Below are 20,198 nucleotides of genomic sequence, written 5' to 3'. Positions count from 1 at the left end.
ACGAGTAGACCTTCGAACAACGATGTACCGACCGACGGAGGAAGAGTGTGATCCGCGAAACCTCACCTAGCCGCCATCTTGCTCGGCAAGGATCTCATCACCCTTGCGTCCACAGAGCCGATCTAGTCCATGCGAGGGAGCAGAAGAGCGAGGGGACGGACGGGCGTAGAATTCCTATGCCGACGGGCGGCCGACCGACGGACAAGTCGACCCAACTGTCAGAAAGAAGTATGCATGGGAGCATCGCACATCCAATATTGATTATCTCATTGTGGTTCAGCCGCTCGCTCGCCAGCTCATTTTTCCCTCACGTTCCCCGTGGTCGCCGCTACACGTAGGCCCTTTTTTGTAAGAAGTTCTCCGTCGCTGAGGCGGTGCGGATAATCAAGGGCCGTGTTCGGCGTGCAGGGAGACGTTCACCGTCATGTACATGCTATCAACAACAACTCGACTCGAGGATGATCCGCCAAGTTTCGACTCCGTTGTGGATGCCGTCGAAGTTCACTCGGGGCTTATGACAGCAGGTGAAAAGCCTCATCTAGCTCCAGGGGAGACTTCCTGCAGATTTGATCGAGGGACATAATTACGAGCGGCTCGCATTCGGGGAACAGGTGGGAAGCATTGGGAGAGAGAGCGAACAGACAGACGGAAGTTCTCCGATCGTTACTGCTCGCTGCTGGCCGGGAGACCTCTCCGATAGCCTTGCCTTGTGCAAACTTATCAGAAATCAATGTGGAGAATTCCGATTAGGTAATTCTGTTCCCGATGAGATTACCCCTTGACCACCTATCGGTCTCTGGATGATTCGCCGTGTGTAGTCTCCCGTCGATCACGTTTGTGATATTCTCTGAAATCCTAGCTCACGGCGATTCGGAGCTCTTGCGATCCCTCCCTGTGGAGATCTGTCTCTGTTCGTAGCGGAGGCTGGCGACAGCTGCATCAGAACCATCGTTGCGGACGTTGGTGTCGCTGAGGGACCACCTACACATCTGTTTGTTTTGCCAATCCGAAGTTTTTATGCACCATCTCCGCACACATTTGCGAACTATTGTCAATGCGTCTGTACGGTTCCTTTCTGTCGTTCGCCTGTGGTACTTTTTTTCCTTTTTCTGCCGTCGCTATCCGCGTGATGGCTCCCACAACAGTTTTTCCGAGGAGAACAAAACTCGACGTCGAGTGGAAAGTGACCGCGGGGATATCAGCACCGCAGCAGCAATGCGTCTCTTTTCTCAACTCCGTTTTTCGATTCCTTATCATCGACCACCTACCTGTCCAGATACCTACCCAGCGCCGTCTGGACCCCGCACGGCCCCTGGAGGCTTTTCTCCCCCGGCGCTGCCAAATGTCGACCTGCGCGCGGCGTCTCCAACCAGACGTTCGACACCCACACTTATCTGACCAACTCGGAATTTCCATCGGAGCTCTCCTCTCGATTGATTCCGGATCACGGACGAGTTATCGTGCCTCATAGCAGAATGGCAGCTCGTGTTGGATTCGATTCGTTCCGGCCCCGATCCGACTGTCTCCCGGGTATTTGAAAGCCACGGAACTTCGGATAAAATCGACCGCTGATGCAGAGAGTGAATGAAATTCAAAATATGCTTTCCTTCCTTTCAGGTAAGTTGCATCGCGTTTCCGCAGACCACTCAGCGTCTGGTTTCTATCAGCCGGTGCTCGTCATTCAGCAGCCGCGGAATCGGGCGGGGAGGAGCGCAGGTTTTCTCCGCTCAACAATTTTGGCTCGCGACGTTTTGCATTTTGCGTCCGGGTGCGCAGACAATGGTCTACGCTCCACTTCTTCCAGACGTATCCGCTTTCTCTTCCGACGTTCCGTCGCATAGCATGCGAAACTGGGCTCACCCCCAAGCCTGTCGAAGCGGGGCGAGCGAGCGAGAGAGAGACATACAGAGCCCAACAGAAAGGGAAAGGAAAAAGCCAGAGTGATCCCCTCGCGAAGAAAGTCTCCGACCGATTCTACAAGACGAATTGCCTTCCGTTTTGCTGCTGCCGCTGCTTCTGCTGTTCCTTGTGGTCCCATTCCTTGACACAAAAGTTCGAGAGCGGACTGGGCAGCGACGTAACCTCCCCGACCTCCCTGTAGCACAGGTGAGCAGACGGCGCGGCGTATTGACCACTGTTCGACTTTGTCGATGGCTTTCGAGACTCCTCCCGTGCGGGAGCGACGATATCCAAGGAAACCACCGATCTTGATTTCCGCGCCGATTCTCGCGTCCCCCCCCCTCCGAGCACCCTTCCCACTCCGCCAGAGGAATCTCAATCTCTCTCGCAATCTGAACTTGTGAGAGCACTGGAGATTCGAGACTGGAGATTCGAGGGGATTGCAGCCGAGTGAGGGAGGAAATCGCCTTCGACTGGACGTAGCAATTAAAGCGGTCCAAGTGAACTTGTATGACTGACTAATTCTCCCATGAGCACTAAGTTACCTGGAGCAATGCAGCTGGTCCGTCTGTCTGTCAGTCTGTCCGTACGTCTTCCGAGACGGTAGGTTCTTTTAATGGAGATTGATCGAGATCCAACTCTTATTGAGGGTATGATCATCAAGCAACTTCACCCCGCTGTGAAGGACTCCGGCCAGTGAGACAGAGAGCAAAGGCGCTTCCTTCCGTAAGGACCCACTCGGAGCTTTCCGTGAGGATCTAGTCAGTCTCCTACCGGCGGGCGGGCGGGCTGGCTGGCTGGCTGGCCGGCTGGCCATCGGTCAGTCGGTCCATTCGGCCGTACGTTGGTCGATCGGGCGCTTGGTGAGGCGCCGCGTAGAGTCCGCTGAACCTTCAAGTGGAGCCGGGCTGGTGCGAACTCTCCACTTCCTCCTTGTCAGTTTCTTGTGACAGGAATCTTCTCTCGTTCTCGCTGGGCCTCTTGAGCTTCCACCGCGGCGTGTTCGCTAATTGAATCAGAGGTGTAGGTGGACCCACAGAAGGACCAACGGACGAACGGACGAACCGACCGTCCAGGCGACTGACACACGGACGGACGCTGCGGGAGAAGGAGACAAGCCCAACGGAATGACTGTCTGGCGCGGGTAACTTAACCCGACCCAGAGGTCGGGCGGGCATACAAGTTCCTAATCGAAAGACCGTTGGATCGCGTGGCGCAGACAGCGTCATTCGAGATGCGAAACAAACTTGCGAAGCCAGCAACTTCCCGTCTACGACAACGTCTCCTTACCCTGGGTGAGCGGTCCGAGCTCGCTGAATCTCGAAAGATTCTTCGAAATGATTCGGCAGTCGCACTCCGACAATTCAGCTGGAATAATCACCCTCGGATAATTATCTGCAGCATCAGCCTTAATCCTCCGGAGTTTGATTCACAAGTTGCATGGGTCTTTTTCGCCCTGGGGCGGGCGCGGTCCCGGCTCTTCTTGTATTCCGACGCTCTTCCGCATAGTGAACGGCGGAAGGGTATTGATTGGAACAAAACATCCCTCGCAGTATGAGCCGCCGGCGGACAACCGCTGTCCAAGTTCCAGCGGCCAAATCCGCTTGTGCGGGAAGATGGTTGTTTCCTGCAGTAGGCAATTCTTCCTATCCCCTTTGTTGCAGGACTTCTCAGCCGTCGGAATGACCTTCGGGCATTATTAAGGATAATATCATGAGGGGAAAAAGCGAAGGGAAGAACGACCAGTGCTAACAATCCAAGATATTGCTGCTCTCGCTGTTGATGCGTCGGCTTTCGTATTGTAGTCCGGCGAGCGCCCAGGACGAGACGATGCAATTATTGAGAGAAAGCCCGGAGGAAGTGCGACGACTCGAAGAGAGAAACAAAGGCGGAGGAAAGCCACTTGCGAGCTGTCAGTTTAGATAGTTCCGAGAGTAGAAATAAGACTCGTGCAACTTACCAGACAGTTTCTTCTCTTCGACCGATAAGGTTCCTCCCTCCCGATCGAATATTCACCACGCACGAGGGAGAAAAAACGAGTAGGTCATCCATTTCTTCTCGAGTTTTTACTCGGAACTTCTCAGCGGCGGACGGAGGCTTCGGAGATTGATTCCACTGTCGTCGTGACTGGAGCGCACTCTCGGCCGCGACGGAGTTTTCGCTCTGGTTGAGAGTCTGAAAGGATACAGTGAAGCCTTACCATCGATAGAATTCCTTTGGTCGTCTGACTGACTGTCCGCGCAGCCTTCTCTGTGGGGCTGTTCGGATCTTGCTACGAGGGTCGGTGAGCTGGGCATTTGGGACGGCCAACGGATGGTCTGGAGATCGAGTCGTGCAACGCTTGCGAGCTTGCGTTGGTTGCGGTCCAAGCTTAATCGCAATCGAGCTGCAGACCGGGGGAGTCAAAGACTGTCATTTATCCGACGGTCGGTCGTCCGTCCGTCCCTCCGGCCGGTCGATCCATCTGTCTGCCTGTGAGTTCTCCCGCGTGACTGCCGTCCTGCGGGCTGTCGTTCGGAAAGGAGCGATATCATCTGCCGGCAAATAGCTCCCTCGGAATAAATCGACCGGATGATTGGCTGTAGCAATCATTTTAATGATTTACTGGGAGAAATAATGCCCTGTTCAGCCTTTGCTGAAATTGTGGAAGTAGCTTTCCAGGAGCAAAATGAACCTAGCTCTCGCTTTGGCTCGATATCGATTCTCTAATTTGGCTGAGAATGATCGAAGCCGAAATATCACCCGGGACAAGCTCCAACTGTCCTGGCAGTTTCCACGCGGTTGCAGAGTGTGGAGGATTCAGAGAATGAGAATATTATGATGATGTAGGAGAAGCATATACGACACGAAGAGCCCCCGCGACATAAGAGTACCAGCTCCGGACGAACTGCGGGGGGTCCTTATCGTGGGATAACGAGTCTCGCGCAGATTGCCTCCTCCCAGTAGACGAACGAGTTTGGCGCAACAAGCTCACGCGAGAGCAAATCCGCGTTTTATGGCCTCGGCACTACTTCTCTGGGCTCTACTGGGTCGGGGGTGAGGAAGTTCTCGGTTTTTCCTTCATTGCTCCCACGTGCTCCTCTGAAAATGCACCAGACGGATGAGCCGAAGATCAATCGGTGGGCCTCTGTCCCGGACGGAGCCTCGGAGGAGCGATTACATGCCGATTCTCAATCCCCCGAAATCCCGTTGATGAAGCAAGAATTACGAGCGACAAGAGCAGCCATAGCGAAAATGCCTTATCTATGACTCCGGTCGTGGATGGATCGCCGGGAGGCGGTCGACCCTCGGTCAGGCAGACGTCCAGGGAAACGGATAGTCACCGAGTCGAGCTGAGAGGATAGAGGAAAACAAAAAGAAAGAACCGAGCTCATTTATTGTGAGACAGACTGTGGTTTATTGAGCGGAAAACGGCCGACCGAGCGTCCGATTGAATCAGGAAAGCCCAAGGCAAGGCTCAGCAGCCTGTGTCGCACTTTATTAGACGACCGAAGTGACACATTCTCCCTACCGGAGTCACTCTTCTCATCTCTTTTCGATCTCTCGTCTCACCTATCGTATCTCTACGGGGAAATCGTATAATTGGCTCTGGGTGACTGGAGAGAGCTGCTCTCATCTCGTTTCATCTCGATCACGTTAGCAGTTATGTTCACGAGAATGATGAGGTCGGGGTCTCGGATCGTCCACGCTCCGGACACAATAGCGGATTTTCGAAGCTGGTCGCTGACGGGTGCTCGCATCTGACTGGGATAGGATGCGCAAGGAAGCGATACCGAAAGAGGAATAGGAGATAGATGGGAGGAATGGGGAAGAGACAGGAGGAATAGAGCATAGAGGGGGACTGGCTCGCTGTTACAATGAGCCATCTCCTGGAGCGAGGCGACAAAATCACGGAGCCATCGCTCAAGCCCGAACGTGTTCTCTTCCTCGGCGATTATGGAAATGTTGTCGCATACTTTCGCTTGACGACGTCGACTACGCCGGATACGGGGGCTACGAGTCGAGGCACGACGTGATCCTGAATACTTCGAAAGCATGCAGCTGGACAATTCTGTTAGCGGAGCGGAGTTGACCTCCGAGACAGCAGCGTGGGGAGGCGGCGTAGCAGTTGTGTTGTACACGGTCGTTTCTCCGCGAAACTTCAGCTCGTGTCATGAAGGGGCCCGCGGCTTAGTGCTCGACGATTAGTCCGCTCGGGGAAGCTCTTCGAGCATAGGATATCATTCTGTAGCTCGGCAACAATTCGTCGATTCCATTCCCATGGAGGGTGCGACTTCACATTCGACCGCTAATTGTAGCTCACTGTCGTGCTAATGACGTTCCAGCGGTGGAGTCGACGATTCAGATGCCGATGTGGTCGAGCTGAATCTACCAGTCGCGTATTCAATTTTGTCAACGTGTTGACGGCTGCCGCACTCGAGTAATTAGCTCTGCGTGCACGATTCTAGTCTCGACAGCTCTCCCGCCATCGAAAAGAGCTCTTTTACAGCTTCACCTTCTCGCCGCTTGGAGTCGGCATCCCCACGTGGGGGGAGCACTTCTCGGAACCGTGCTCCCAATTGTTTTTTGTTGTCCAATCTTGTGTGAAATCGAAAGCCCTGCTTGTTGCTCTTGGTGTGCTCCGGCTCGGTGGCTTGCTGTTTGGTCAATGAACAACATTCGCTCGGCGGCTGTGGCCCTCGGGTGATAGGCGGGGCCGACAACACTTGTTGCTATTTAGCAGATCGCTGGTTACAGAGTTGTTCCAGAAATAGCGGACTGAAAACGGAAGATGTGCGAAGCGACCAAGTGAGGCAAAACCGGCGGGAGGGGTTCTGGTTCCGCCTGCGGGGAGAAAACACAAAATCGGCGACGACAGCGTTGGAAACGAGGTCAGCCCTCGGTTCCCTCCGAATCTGTGGCATCGTCGAGTCCCCAGCAAGGCTTCTCCGAGAAGTAAGTCGGGAGAAGTCTGGTAGTTGCCCAAGACGGTCCTATCTGGAAAGGGATCCACAAAGGGACTCGTTCGCCTTCTCGTTACATCCTCGTAAGTTCTTTCGCTGGGGGGATCGTGGACGCACTCCCAGCGATTCGCTCCATTCAAGAGGAGACATGTACCTAATCCTCATGTTCGTTTTGCCCTATCTTGTTCGAAAATCAAGGTACAGATGGGGATCCTGACTTCTGTTTGGTTGAAGTCTTGAGCCGACGAGATTTCCGAGTCGAGATGTGACTGTTGAATTCAATGGACTCGTTCCCATCGATCTTTTAATCCGATTGCGAGGAACGTTCCTCCTCAGCCAGAGTTATAGCTCGACCGGAGTTGTGCCGACTCTCGGCAGGCAAGCTATTCGGATACGATGTTTCGATTCCCTGAACTACGGCGGCGGGGAAACGAGTCGGGGAACGGCAGCGGAACTGGCTGAGGATAGCCTTGTACCGCGGCAGGCCTATCTCGAACTTTGTTCGCTCCGAGATCTACATCAGAGGAAATGTCATTACAAAAGACTGAGCCAGTCTACATGTCACTCGTTCGCGTGCGATTCGCCTTGTGTAACCTCCTGTAGGTCTGGAGCCTCAGGCGTTCGTATTACTACTTGTAATTGGTGCGAGCACATCTATGGGGGAACGAAAAAGACAAAGACCAGCCGGAGACTGTGGAAGATCGCCTGGAGTGATGAGACCTCGCATCGACGGTACCGCAGGCGAAGTCAGGAGAGACATCGACGCCCCTCGGAAAATCAGTCCGACGAATGAGATGTGCAAAAACTGTATGGAAGTTCTCCTGATTCGCTTCCGCATAATATTCGAAGAATCATTGTTCTCCATTGGTATTCCTGGATCAAGTCAGACGGTGTCGATCGGACCAATAAGAACCGTGCTCGTAATGCAGTCGGGCCGTCAGGAGAACTCTAGGAAGGGAATGTTGAGGCGGCAAAAAATCAAATAAAAGCAGGCGGGAGTCTCTGCGTCTGACAAGCATTCAGGCGATCTCAAAGAAAATCTGGACTGGAGAGGAGAAAAGTACACGTTGCCAAAAAATGGACTGTCTCGTCTCAATCCGTCTATTTGAATGACGGAGACTCGAAGCTCGGCCGCACTACCTGGACAACAACGGGAAACTCGCGTGTGCTTCTCGTCTCGCCGGAGAGCACACCCTGCTTTCAGTCTACACCCTCCCGCAACCATACGCTTCGCCCTGATCTCGCTCTCGTTCACCCACTTCTATTCTTTTCGCCACGCTCCTGCCCTCATCTCCTCAAACCTGGAAGACCGGCATTATGTGAGGAAAAGGAAGGCGATAGGGAATAAGAGAAGAGGAAAGAGAAATACGAGTTTTCCGTATGAAGAATGGATCGAAGGCGCTTCTTTGTCCGACTATTCGTCATCATCTCCGTCTCAATTCGTTCTGAGAACCTTCTGTTTCGCGTCAGGCCCCGAATGGAGGATGAAGAGAAAAAGAGGGGTCGAAGCCTGGTGCCCCGGAAGGACTTCTCTCCGTATTGCGGCTCATTCGCGGAACTTCTCCCAGATCACAGGAGAGGCAGAAAGGGAGTTCTGCTGGACTGGTTATTCCCTAGCTCGTCCGAAGCAAGGATCGATTCATGCGCCACCGAGTTCGCTGTGATACCGTTTTTCACGCCACACATGCTCTCGAGGTCGCTATGATCCGCTCGGGAGGTTCGAATGACATAGATGGAGCTCTTGTGTTGCAGTTTCGAGCTCGACCTGAGCTCTCTCCCGGGGGAATCTACAGAAAGAATCAATCGGTACAAAATTGAGATGATAAATTATGAATCGGTGCACTCAACAAACTCCTCACGAGTCTCTGGATAGTATGCATCCACTACAAGCCGAGTCAACCCAGTTAGATATGTCGCTCAGGGCTACAGTCTCAGCGGAGGACTTCCACTCGGCGCCGTTCTGTAGCTCAAGGTACTCTGAGAAGACAATTTCCCGAGATTATACAACGAAGCAAGAATAAATTCCCCGCTGGTGGATAAATAGATTTGTGGACGTCGACGCAGAAGAGGCGGATGAATCAAAATTTCTCGAGTCCGACTGAACTCGGAACCTGAGCTTCAGTCTCTTGAGGATTGTGCGCTCCTGCTCCCCCGCTCGTGCTACATTCAGTTAGGAATCGGGAGGCCCCTCAATCGGTAGACTTGGTCGGTTGCTTTTTCCGTGCGGCCCTTCCGCGTAGCGTCCGGAAGACTACGTCAGAAACCAGGAGGAGTCGGTCGACGTCCAGGAGTAACGACGCGCGGTAAGGTGCTCTAGTTGCCGGGAGTAAGTCGCCGCTGATTGCCACGCAGCCGCCTTGGAGGTTAGGGAAACGTCAGGAGACGGAGCTTGGTTCCGCCGCTCGAGATTCTATGAGGGCAGTGAAAATCTGCAACCCGACGCCACGTGACGATAAGTACGTGAGATCGGCTAATTGCCGTGCCTCATTATAACTGTTCCTTACATCTTATGGTCCCCATACGTGGAACTGGGTAAGTCACACCCATTCTATCGAGTTTTCAACGACGATCGTTCGTCAGATCCTTTGATAAGGGCGATCCGCCGGCCGAAAGTGGGAGAACTGAGATCCCGCTGCAGTCGGCTCTCGTTCTTCGCTGAGCCACGCCATGAAGTACAACGCTCGATTGACTCTTTCAAGCTTTTTCGTCCCTCATCCCTCGGACGGGGGATTGCCCAGGGCATCCGCGTAAATTTGATCCCCGTCTGATCGATCACGACGTCCCCATTGGCGAACACATCATCCTCTCGGCGGCTGTGGGAGCACCGCTCGGTACACTCGGAGTCCGTTCTGGTTGGCCTATATTTTCCCGATTGTCTCATTAAACACCGGTCTGAACCTCACCGTGACATAGTCAGTTTGAATTCCATTTCACCATCTTGGATACTCGAGACACATGTCGAGCTGTGGAGTTTCGTCAAATACGACCTATCATCTTCGTCAAGAGGGAATTGATGAAACCGTCTTCTCCATAGAAACGCAACTTAGCAGAAAAAGAAGGGAAAGTCCAGGAATTTAGATTGTCAAGCGTGTCTCCAGCAGCTTACGGCAACGATGAGAACAATAGAAAGGAAGATAGCAAGGATTAAGAGATACTGGGTGCGAGTTGTGAGAAACAGGCGCCTGGCCTGGGGAAAAAGAGCCGGCGCACTTTGCTCTGCCGGGGAAGGTGGTGCAAGGGGAGTGATCGGGCTTAGCGCTCCGTCGCTGTTCGCCCATCTTTCCCTCGGGCCGCTATTGATTTTGGCAAATTCTCTAAAAGGGATTAGCTCTCTCGCCCTTTATCCCCATCTCTCTTCTCGTGTTCTTAGTTCTCCCGCCCATTGTGATCCCCTCCGCCTCCGTGAGATCCCTGTTCTCCCCTCATCCTCCTTCCACGTGCTCATGGACGAGAGGCTCGGTAGGGCTCATGAGTTCCGAGGGTTAAGGGAACGGTGCGGATGACTGCCTCCGGTGCGTCCATTGTGAGAATAAGTATTTTAAGTCCTCGTCGCTTGTTGCTGTGAGTTGTTCCGGGAAAGCGTAGGCTTCGATGCGAACTTCTGCAGCTCATCGTTCAGCCTCTTTTCTTCTGGGCCACCTTGAGATTCCTCGAGTCTACAGGACGGAGAGCTCTAGTTCCAGCCTATTCCTCCGGCGAGGAGCCGTCGAGGTCAGTGCGCGGATTTACTTTGGAGAGCTCGGATTTTTTCGATGGGAGCTCGGCTTCTTGTTTCTGGCGCTGGGGTATCCGTCAGGATATTCGCCCACGCTCCCGTCTGCGAGGGTATCCGGCAGTATGTTCTCTCCGCCTTCGCGCCTCCCCAATCAGTCCATTCAAGCGTGCTCCCGAAAAAGAGACGAACGAAAAAAAAAACTTGTCTGAAGTAAGCCACGAACCACAACCAGACTAGGCTGCACGGATCGAGGAGGCGACGTAAACAACGGCTGGCGAACCATCCTCCGCGTCTCGTCTGGGGGTCGTCTGAAGTTCCCTCAGAATTGGGGCCGACTTGCCTGCCGACTCCCTCCGACCAGTGCCTGCTTGTTCGCATGGACCAGAATGATTCTCCTCGATTCCCCGAACCACTAGCTCCTCTAGGTGAAGAAAGTGTCGGTGCAGGTGTCCCGAAGCTCTTTCCGGGGTTGCACTCGACTTGACCCAATTTCCGGCGAATATCATGGCATCCCCTGCGACTAGCTGTCGATGCCGGGGACTTGAATGAGCAGATCGCTTTGACGTAATCGCGTACTCCTCTCGATAACTTCGCACGATACCCGAGACGGATTTCCGAACGACGATCATGCGCAATCGCGCTCCGAAATAGCCGCGGCGAAAACGTTGACGATCTAACCGACCCGGTAAGCAGAATATCGTAGCGCTCGGCACCGCGCTCGCGGGCGTACCGTCGAGTTTCGCTTTCCGCATTTGGGGGCTATTTTTAGAAAAGTCTGAATCAGGCTCGCTCGAGGAAACGCCCGCTCTGACTGATTAGGTCGCTGGGCTCTGCGAGTTCCTGGTGTCTCGGAACCGGGGAACGGTGGGGAACCAGCCGGGGATTCCGTGAGGTTCACGCAGAGGCGTTTTACTCTGAGAGGGGGGTAGAGACTCCCTTCCCGGAGCTCGGGACGCATAGACGAAGAAGAATAAACACGGAAGACAAGGCGACACGATAGCGATCAGGACGGGACGGATGTGTCCGGAGAGGCTCGGGTCCTAACTTAACGTCGAGCGTTGCGGTGAGCACAGCGAGAAGGGGCGAAGTAAATCGACACTCTTTGTACCATTTGCCATCACACTACTAGAGTCCACGGTCTCGTCGATTGGCCCCTCGACCCTCCGAACGTTTCAGGACGTCAAGCAAAAGAATGACGAGAGGGAGGTGCAGGAGACGAAGAGAAAATTGGGAGCATCAGAAAGGACAAGGAGGGGGGAATGAGAGTGAAGGCGGCTTGAAGTTGCGGATGAACGAGGAGATGACCTCCACAATTCACTTAGCCTCAAGGCAAGCTTCCCGACCAAGTAGCCGACAAGAAGCGAAGGAAATCTTGAATGACCGGAGGAGGAGGCGAGACGTCGTGAGGAAGGAAACGTGGAGATCGAGGGGAAAAGGAGACGAGGAGAAAGCGAGAAAGAGAAAAGACGAAGAGAGAACTTCGCTCGGTTTTTGTGCTGAAGACCCGCGGGCTATCTCGGAGGAAGCGGCGGACGCAGTCGCCGCGGCTACCCGCACCGCTAGCTTGCCTCGATCAGCGCTTGCCCTTGTAAGCTTTCCCGAAAGTCGACGAGCGGTGCTAATAAGTTTCTAAACAAAACTCCGTTTGAATGTCAATAAGCGAGAAGGAGCAGAGCCGGGGTTTGCGGCGCGGAGGATCCCCGGGAGTTCAAATCTCTAAGGAGGAGTGTTCCAAGCAAGCAGGAGGCAAGATTCAAACAACGGAGGCTGTCGGAGCGAGATCGCGGTCACTGAACCGGCAGGATTGAAGCGGTGTCGAGTCTTTCCTTCCACGAGAAATAACGGAACCGCCCGGGCCTCGCCTCTCTTTACGGCGATAGGTGAGGTTGCCCACGACAGAAGCGTTCCCGGGGCTCGATCTGAAGCAATAAAGAGAAGAATGAGACGTGGGCTCTCTTGACATTGGTCCGCAAGGACCGGAGCTCAATTCTAGGGAGAAAGGGTTCTACGGCCCCGGTCTCTGCTCCGGCAGGGTCTCGGAAAAAATAGTTTTCGTACTTCTGAGTTTGCCGAGTATCTGAGAAGGGGAATGCGAGCGGTGTCATGGAATTTTGAACGATTCTAGCCGTTGGGAATCAAGGTCGCGTTCAGTCCGAGTTCGAGGACGAGGAGAAGGAGGATCGTTGACAGAGATTCTCTTGCTCAGAAACAATCCCGTAGTAGGTACCTAAACCATTCGGAATGTTTTGATTTGTATTTCATGGGACCGGATTCGATCAGGGTCAAGAAGTCAAGAGGTTTCAAGTCGGGGAGCCTGAGATAAGCGAGTTGTTCGTTCGAAGTTTTGAAATATGGATGCTGGATCATCGCAAATACCAAGCGACGTGAGCGGACAGTCCCGGGGATACATGCTGAGTTTTGGGCATGAAGCGACGGGGAATAATCGGAGAGCTCTCACCATGGAAATTTAAATCCGCCCGTAGAGAAGAACGAACTCGAGAAACTTTCCCCAGCTCCTCAAATCTCTCGCGAAATCGAGCCTGTCTGACCCAGAAGTGCCAGCAGGCAGCAGATGAAGGGGGTGGGTCACTGGAATGGGGGGAGCGGGAAAAGAAAGAGGAAGGGACACAACGGAACGAGGATCAGAACGAAGGCAGACTCCGGATCCCGAGCTCCGCAGAAAAAGTTTCGTTTCTCTTCCTCGTCCGTTAACGATTAGAACAAACTTCCGAATGAGGAACGCTGGCGGGTCTTTTTCTCACTCGGTGTGAGTCTGTTTTCGCTTGCGGTCTCCTCCTCGATTCCTTTCCATTCTCATGCTCACTGACTCTCATCTCCCCCACGGCGCCGGCGCTTCTGAGAAACTTATTACAACTTGACTATCCTTGACTAAACGAAACAACTCAAATGAAAAATTGACAGAGAGAAAGGAGCGTGAAATGGAAACGAGCGATGTCTGTTCTTGAATGATGATCAAGAACTTCAGAGCTCCGACCGCAGAGCTCGCGGGATACACCGACCGTAACGATATCTGAAATGAGCTCTGGATGGAAAATGAGAGCCGGGAGAAAAGGAGATTCCAATGCCAGATGAGATTCTTCTTAGGCCTTCCTCCCGTGGGGAATCTCGGCGTTCGGCTCATTTTCGAAACGGTCTTCGCTTTGCATAAAATCGTCGTGATCGCTCGAATGAGACAGAACAGATCGCCGAACAGCAGCCGCCGGATGTGTAGAGGGAAAGGGGTTCAGAATACAGGATGGACTTTAGTTTCGAGCAGCCATGTGGTTTCTGTGGTTGAGGATCAGAGCTCACTGGAAGAAGGAGCGACAATGAACCCGGGACCTCACATTGAATCTCACTTGGAGGGACAGCGTGACGCCGCCCAACCACCGAATCAGCAGCCCAGTGCCGGAAGTGTATAATTAGTATTGAGGACCTACAAACCGGACGCGAAACGGGAGAGCAAAACAATCTGAAGATGAGCTGTCGAGATCAATGTTTGAACTCGGTCAGAGGATGGAGCTTTGCTGTCTGTCAAGCCACAGAGGGAGAAATATGATTTCCGTTCGTCCCTCCCGACAGCATGGCATCGCTCCCAGGGCGTTGCAAGCAACTGGCCACATCGTCTGTCCGGTCCTTCCCCTTCGATTCGTCCTGCCTGCCGTCGTCTCGCCGACTCAGTACTCATAGCACTTTGCGTCCCGGCCAAGGAATAAGGTGTAAACAAATCGTCATCGTAAACATGGGGAACCATGAGTCAGTTACGAGGAAGTACTTCCGACCTTTTCCCCGTTATGGTCGAATATTCCGCGGTCATTACTCGCCTCAATAAATTTTTGTTACTTCCTCGGAAACCTCAGTGCTGCGCTTGTGCTCGTTGGGCTTGCCGCCTCCGAGTCGGATTTCGCCTTCGAGGGCAGAACGAGATGCTGCACACATAGCGTGCAAGTGTCTCTCCGGCTGGCTGGATTTGTTTCAAAGTTTAGGAGATTTTTTTTGTCTTCCATCTTCCCCCGACCCATTCAACTCGAGTCAACGAACGTCAGCGACAGCAACTCCTATTCATGCCTTATTATGCAGCCGCCGCTGCTGCGGAGCACAAGCAAGTTTTGGAAATTTTCGCGATCAAGTCCGCAGCGGATGGCGTTCCCTTCTCCCGACATGTCGAACAAGTCAACCCGGAGTCCGACTGAGAGGACGCAGACCCAGCTTCGGAGAAAACAAGAGAGGAAAAAGAGCAACAGCGGGACGCTGCGAATGAGAGATACGACCTGCGGTTGGTGGGTTTCCGTCAGTCACTTCGTCAATCAGTTCCGTGGCGAGCAAACAGGGAGTTCGTCTTTCCGTCCAGTCGGATAGATACGGACGACATTGGAGGAGGGAGCGAGTGGTCGCTGAGTGATCGGGCCACACGAGGCAAGACCAGGAGTGAGCACAAGAGACCAGGAGAGCGACGAGACGGACCGAGACGAGGAACAAGTCGCTCGGCCGAGGAGGACGACGGAGAATGCGACGACGAAATAAAGAGAGAGAGCTCACCGTTCTCTGTCTGCTCTCTCCCGCCCAGGACCCCATTAGGGCTCTTAGTCCATCGAACGTGTGGACATCTCACGTTTCCCCGTCCCACGTCTGCTCGTTGTCCCGTATCAGGCACCGCGACAGACCACATCTTTTCCCCTACGGGAACGAATTCACGATGCCGGTAGGGACAGGGTCCCGGAAGCTCGAGGCGACCCGGCGGCGACGGTCGACGACGTCTGAAAGCGTCAGACGGTGGAACATATCATGCGGGCTCCTGGGTAGGGCTCGAAAGATATCTACAAGGAGAAGCATTTTGAAATTGTATTCTCGAAAACGTGCTGTTGCGCTCGCATTGCTCATTCCGGGACGGATCCTCGAAGCCAGGAGCGGAGACTCGCGCAGCTTTTGAAGCCCTTCAAAAGCACCGACAAACCTCCGACGTCATTCGGCGGCCTCGTTCTCAAGGGTCTTTTTACTGGATCGCTCCTCATGATTGCGCCATTGTTGACGGTCGGTCGGTCGGCCGTCTGTCTGGCGATGTTGTACCAAGCGAAGCATAGCGTTCTCCGAGTTGCGTAGCGGCCTTTCAGAGTTCAAATCTCTCCATAAGTCCGTTGCGGTCGACCTTGCGGCTTACCAGCTGGCAGACCTGGCAGCGAGCGAGCCAAGTAACGCCTTCGTTCCCGCCACCGCTCGGAGGCCCTCTGGCACGGAACACATACAAGTATACGTGGCTACGGACGTGGTTCTTAAAGCAACGTGCATTGTTTTTCTTACTTCGTATTCGCTCGGCAGGAAGTTGTTTTCGTCTGCAATGCTCCGTTCACTCAGGCAGGCAGTCAGTCAGACCTCAGTCGGAACTCCCGGTCAGAGCAGCGGGTGAGCGCATAGACAAACGGACGGACGAACACTCGGTTGGTTTGTAAATTGCCGTTTCCACATTGCGAGCGAGGGAGAACAGCAGAGGTCAAGGCTTGAGTGCTTTCGATCTAATCCATGAACTCCGCTCTCGTACTCGGTCCGTCTGACCTTCTCGAACAAGCGCCGGAGCCTCTGTGATCATTACGGCATTCCTCCGCGCATTACGCGGTCTTGCACTCGCTCTTCTTATTCCCTATCGGATCGACATTTCTTTGTTCCATTTCCTCATCCGAATCCTTTCCCCGCCGCGTCGTCTGCTCTCCGTCACTTCCATCGCGAACGAGAAGCGTAACATCGCCCGCGTCCCGCAGATGGGTCGTTTCGATAATTGCAAGCCGTCTTTCTTCCTGCTCACTTTTGCACTGACCGACTCAGTCCGACATTCGTGCTGAGAATCAAAGGGAAATGAACAGGACTGCTGGAAGACGCGGAACGGAAAGGAGGATTGACCACTAATGAGGCGCAAACAAACGAGCCGCCCGCTCTTTCTCGGTGTTCTTTGGCTCTTAGCGCCTCTTCCCGCCCTGCGTCTCGCTCAATCGCGCATTCGAGGAGTTGACTCCATGGAAAAAAAATCCCGAACGTTCGACGAGGAGTGCGCGCGAACGGTAATGGTGCCGGGAACGGGAACAGGACTCGAATAGAAATAAAAGAGAGGCAGCGATGCTGAAGCAAGATTCTCAAGAATTCCATTCAGAATCACAACGCACGAAAGGACCGGAATCAGCTCGCGTGTTTCTGGCACGAGACTGTGATCCTTTAGTACCTCCTCCCCCTTGCCCGCAGCGTAATTTATCGTTTCCGAGGAAGCCACAAACGCGCGAGGGGACCCTCATGAAGGCAACTCACTCCTGAGACTCAACCCAAGAGAAGCGGACCGAATCCGACAGGAAAAAGAACCTAGAGCTTTAGACACAAGCGCTGCCAGACAAAGCACACTTGTCGACAAAACGAAAATAAAACCCTCTGCCTTTGGGACGAGATTCCGGGAGATGACTGCGAGTTTCCCGCGTGCTCATTCGAATCGTAGAAACCTCACGGCACCAGGCTTCTCGCCCGCTCGATTTGACGCGTTGGCGAGTTCAGACCTTAATCTCATACGGCTTTGATTCGTCGTATTTGCGCGATTTTCGCCCTGGCGGTACTACGCTCCGCACGTCGCTGATCCCAGATCTCGTCTGCCAATCGGAGACAGCTATCGGTTGTTTTGCTCCTGGCTTACTAACCTGCTCTGGAGACCGCTTGGCTTATAATGTGCTCGTCGCTCGTTAGGGACAAGCCCCCAGTTCAAGCTGTCGCGGCCTTGCTGCTCCTCCTCAACGTCCTATGGACTACCCCTGATACGTCGATTTCACCTCTTGTCGACGAGATGGCATGGCGGGGGAGGGCTTTCGATTCGGAGTAGCAGAGATAGGATGGGGCATCAGAATGAATCGACAAGAAAGCTCATCGGCAGCTCAGTTCGCATGTAGGTACTCTTCGGAGTGCACCGATAACAAGAGCGGGGAGGAGGGGTTCGGGAGTACCTTCAGGGAAATTCAGAGCCTCGCCTCATTCCCGACCTTCCCTACGGAGGAAAAACGTCAGAATCTCTGATGTCGACGTTTCGATCGAAGGAACAGCCGATGAAATAAGGAAACGAGATATTCTGTGATGCTGGGTAGAAACATTTGAGAAAATTCCCTACAGCGCGTTCCGATGAGGAAACGAGCGCAGTGAATCGGGGCTCGAGCATCACTCCAATCCGGAACGTCTGCTTTCGGGTATATCGGTTCATTCTGTCCATTCCATCAGCGGGAAGAGCCGACGAGAAACAACTGTATTCGCAGCAGACAGCGGAGACTCTATCTCCTTGGGCGTCCATCTAGCGTAGGCGTACCTCAGTGAGTAAAGGCTCACGATGTTCCAGTATTATTTCCTTTGTCAACATCCTGTTCACTCTCAGCGAGTGACACTACATTGAGAGAATGGAGGAAGGGCTTCCCTTCAACTTCCGGCTGTAAATGGTCGGAATGCCAATTACCTTAGTGGCCAGATCTTCGAGGAACAGCCGGGAACGAAAGAGGAAGCTCAGGACGTTCCTCTGCGCGGGCATTCGTGCGTCTGCGAAACTGTTTCTGTTTTCCTCCCTTCCGGCGTCTTCCGGGACGGAACCGACGGGTCTTAGCGCGATGTCGTCGACGGGAGTCCCATTGTGTTCGCCGCGGACGCTCGCGAGACTCCTCGGGGATTCACTCCCCCTTTCAATGATCGAAAATCTAATGGATTGAGGCTCTCGCTATATCTCTCCATCTTCGAGGCTCACCCGCTGCTGGCTGGGAATGCCGACCGGACGTTCCACAACATCTAAGCGAGTTCCCGCGGAGCAGCACGGCTTCTGGAAGGATCAGATAGTTGAGGAGAAAAAAGCTCGCCGCAGCCTACTCAATGTTTTTCCCTCGGTCGGACGAAAGCAAAGTTCTTCCGGCCGTCCTCGCATCCGTTCTTATCGATGTCGTCGACGACGACAACGTCCCGCCCGAAGATGATGAGTCTATTTCTCGAGGCTAATCGTGCGGCTACGCTCAATGACGGCTCCTTCCACTTTCTACCAACCGGAGTCGTTTCGCTCCGGTAAATCGAAATCTCGACGTGAACGATCGCGAGGTTTATGATAGTCGCTTGCATACTGAAACCACGCGCCGTGTGTTCCGAATATATATCTCGGCAGCTTCCAGCATTCGAGGTTACCCTGGAAACGCAGGTCGACTGCAAGGTACGGGAAGATTCTCACAGAGAACAGATTCCGGCATAGCGAATGTCGAGAGGGAACTGCCGGTATGAAAAAAAAACGGACGGAAGGGAGCAGAATAAACACCGGAGTGCTGAGAAAGAGTGCGGTGGAGAGAAGAACTCTCTTGCGGAGGGATTTAGATAAGAAATATCGAGGTCTTAGAACATGGTGCGACGACTTGCTCATCTGATTGTGAGCTTCGCCCTCCCCTGCTTGGATTGTCTCTGCCCTCTCTGCTTGTCGTGGTTCCTCCTGTCCATTACGAAGTCCGGAACCACTCCTCGGAGATCGGGCCTCGGAATCTTCAGATTTCCCAAGCGCCGGTTGAGCGTCGGACAAACCAAGAACGGGGACACTCCGAGTGGCTCTGACTCGGAACGTCGCCTGTAGACGGAAGTTTGAGACAAATGAAGCGCCCCGGGTGGTCGTCTTCAGTGACCAGGGTCAGCTGTTCTTCCGTCCTCTCGATGTCCATTATCTCCGGTCCTTCTTCCGTTTCGGTCGGGGTAGTAGCCTTCGCGCACTTGCCACTTTGTATTACCGCTTATCCTCGACGCACCTCCTCGGATAGCTCCAGTGACAACAACAAACGAGCGAGGGTGATATCGAAGACTCTATTGCCATCATCGTTTTTCTCTCCGGGGCAGTTTTCCCGCTCCCGTCATCTCTCGCTCCCGCTTTGCCGGTGTTCTGCGAGGAACATCACGCAGAATTCTGTCTCGCGATGCTTGGAGAGCGGAATTACGGCGTGAAGGACGGCTCGTTGAGCGAAGGCAGACGAACGGGAAACTGCGGGACGCTGTTACCGCTAAAACGAGAAAGTACCTTCCACCTATAGAAACAGGCTTCCTCTGTCGACAGCAACAGCAGCGGTGGTTTGAACAACGCAGCAAAAATTGCTGATTTGATCAAACGCAGGCATCAACAACGCGTATATCGCGAGACCAGAAGCGGCAACACCGGCAGCGGTTGCAGCATCGGCGACAAGCTTCATTCAGCTGCGAAGGCTGTCGAAAGCTATCGCAAACTCTTGCGGAAAGCAGAACTTTCCTCACTGTTCAATATTGGTAATGCATCAGGTTATAAAGCGCAGTCGGTATAGAGACGGGGAGGGAGAGCGGATATTTGAATCAAGCCACGCCGAAAGACATCGGCAGCAGAGACTCCAACTCAACAGGATTGAAGTCGCGAAACCACTCGACTCGAAGACGAACTTTTGCCGATTGTTGACTCTTCGGGAAGCGCTACTGGGTATCTCCTTTGGTCGACAGGGCTCTTGCACTTCACAATGACTTTGTTCTCTTGTCCTTCGTTCGTCGACGCAGCGCCGCGTTGCGCTTTTTGTTCTTTTCTGTGAAAAAAGAAAGGAACGAGAAAGAGTGGAATGCGGCTCCTGAGTCAGTATCTTGAATTTGAGATATTTTGA

The 20,198-nt window shown here is 53.6% G+C and overlaps 1 protein-coding gene across 1 annotated transcript in view; it reads left to right on the top strand.

The window, feature by feature from the left end:
- The window catches only part of Sol1 (CUB domain-containing protein Sol1), a 78,377-nt gene that overhangs the window by 45,400 nt on the left and 12,779 nt on the right, over nt 1–20,198 (top strand). The gene's annotated exons all lie outside the window — the stretch shown is intronic.

Source organism: Galendromus occidentalis, unplaced genomic scaffold (genome assembly GCF_000255335.2).
Source record: "Galendromus occidentalis unplaced genomic scaffold, Mocc_1.1 scf7180000077487, whole genome shotgun sequence".
NCBI classification, from domain to species: domain Eukaryota; kingdom Metazoa; phylum Arthropoda; class Arachnida; order Mesostigmata; family Phytoseiidae; genus Galendromus; species Galendromus occidentalis.
This window is presented reverse-complemented; position numbering and strand designations above follow the sequence as displayed.